Consider the following 2,839-nt stretch of genomic DNA (forward strand, 5'->3'; position numbering starts at 1 on the left):
CTCAGTAAATATTAGAACAAATTAAGACAAATTATAAATTTACAAATAATTTTGCAGAAATGGTGATATAAAACTAAAACAGTCACACATTTAAGTCCTATGGACCAAATTGTAGAATTAAAGAAGCACTTTTAAACAAAGATGACATAGAGGAGAAGTTCTTGATATTTTGAACGTTGAAGTAATCAAAATTTGAGGAAGTTAATTAAATCAGTATCTGTGAAGACAATGGAGTTAACATAAAATACTTTAGCAAATATATAGAAAATTTGGACTATCTCCTAAGGTTTAACAGGGGTCTGCCCAGACGCTTTGTGCAAGGTCTTGTTTTTGTAAAATTGTGAAATAACTATTCATAATTTGTGAATATAAAATAAGCGATAAGTCACATTCTTTAAACCAGGGTCCTGCGTTTGTTAATTTGTGCAAATAGCGTCCTGTTATTGCAAAAATTGCTAAAAACCTTTTCAAGAAGTTTTTAAATTGTAAATAGATACAAGATTCTGCTCAACAATTGCTGCGACTAAATTAGAGATGAAACATGCAAATACTTGGTATTTAGTCTATACTACTCAACACAGAATATTCATTTCAGACAAATAATGGAAACAAAATCACTCACATTTTTAATAATTTCAATTGATCTATTTTAAATAACACAGCTTAGTAATGTATGCAAAAACAGGTTTTACTTCTATAGGTTATTCTTACCACCCACTTTGTAAGACCAGGTCCCTAAGATAAGAGATAAGATATATTGTGTAATGGTCAATGGTGTTTTCCCCTTTGTTAACTGTAACTGAATCTGTATACTTACTTCAGTTGTGCTTTGATAGTTATAGGCTGCAGTTATATATTACTTTATTTTTATAATTGTGAGAATAAATTTGTCAAACTGTTGAAAGACAATTATAATCATGAGTTTTAAAAGAAAAAGTGCTGTATAGAATTATTTCAAGTATGAGGAGGATGCAATTAAAGTAAAATGCAATCCCTGTTGCTGCTTTATCTCAAGAGGTGGAACAGGCAGAAAAGCATCAACTTCTCCACTATTAAATCATCTACAAGGAGAAAACATTTAGCAGAATATGCCAAAATTAATTGTTGCAATGAAAAAGGTCAGGATTTAGGTTTTGAATCCACTGATGATACTGTAAATGCAGATGATCCCAGTACAAGTTCTAAAAAAAGAAGATTGGGGCAACCAACTTTAGAGGCAGTTCTGGAAAAGAAAAAAATCTGGGATGTAAACAATCCAAAAGCTGTAGAATTACATCATGCTATTGGCCAAATGATAACAGTAGATAATCAGCTATACTTATTTGTGGAAGATGGTTTTCGAAATCTCAAGGCAAAAGCACAACCACAGTATAAAGTTCCAACAAGGGAATATTTCAAACAAGTAATTATACCAAAAATGCATTCAAAATGTAAAGAAGAAATTGAATCATTGCTTTTTTCAGCTACATACATATCTTTAACTACTGATATATGGTCTAATTCAGTAAATAAAGACAGTTTCATTAGCTTTACTGCTCACTCGATAGATGATGATTTTAATTACAAACATTTCGTATTAAACTCAAGACACTTTCTCGGAAGTCATACTGGAGAAAATGTAGGCAAGATGTTAAGCAGCTTGAGCGAGGAATGGAATGTGACAAGTAAAATATATCTGGTCATTCGTGAGGGTGGTTCAAATACTGTAAAAGCCGTAAATGATCTTATTTACAAAGTGAAACTCGTTTTTTACATAATTTGCATTTAATTGTAAGTGATGCATTAAATTCCCAAAGAGCATTAAAGGATATCATTGCTCTAGGAAGAAGAATTGTTGGCCATTTCAACCATTCTTCTTTAGCTTGTTCAAAATTTAAAGAAATTCAAGAAAAACATATACATATACAATACTAAAAATTAGTGCAGGATGTTTCAACAAGATGGAACAGTACATTTTACATGTTGAACTGCTTACAAGAATTACAAAATGCTATATCCATCTATGCGAATGGAAACAATGAAATTCAGAACTTTTCATCGTATCAGTGGACTTTAGTTGAAAATTGTATAAAATTGCTTCAACCATTTGAAGAAATAACTAAACAGATAAGTAGTTCAAAATTATTAATTTCCGAAGTTATTCCTATGGTTGTAACTTTACAACGATATTTGTTAAAATCTGTTGAAGTTTCTGGAATTGGAACAATGAAAGCAGCATTAGAAAAAAATATACATAAACGTTTTTCGACAATACAGTTGAACAAACATTATTCACTGGCAACGATTTTGGACCCATGATATAAAACACTGTTTTTTGATAAAGATCAGAGGTATGACGAAGTTGTGAAATCTTTATTACTTTCATTAATGAAGGAAAAAGCATCTGAAATTTTTAAATCGTCAGAAAATGTGAACAATAGTAAGTCAATCGCAAAATATTCAAGTTCTGAAAATTCTCACAAGTCAACTGAAGGTGAGGAATGTATCTATTTCTGTTTGGGATGTTTTCTCAGAAATAACTGACAACAGTTATATAAATAATAAAATTACTCATACTGACAAAAATCAACCATTCAGATCTTTTCTCAATTATTTAAATCAAGTGAAACTAGAAAAAAAAATTTATGAAATTAGTTATTTATTAGTTAATATTTATATGTTTTTATTTGATAAGATTGCCAATTTCATTTTATTTTAAATATCAATGAGGTTGGCCATTATATAATTATAATATAATAAATATGTATATCCGTATAGTAAATATATTCTGTTGTAATTGTATACCATATTTTTATATACAGTCGAACTCATTTATAACGAGCTCGGATTTAACGAGAAC

Source organism: Parasteatoda tepidariorum, chromosome 10, assembly GCF_043381705.1.
Source record: "Parasteatoda tepidariorum isolate YZ-2023 chromosome 10, CAS_Ptep_4.0, whole genome shotgun sequence".
Taxonomy (NCBI): Eukaryota; Metazoa; Arthropoda; class Arachnida; order Araneae; family Theridiidae; genus Parasteatoda; species Parasteatoda tepidariorum.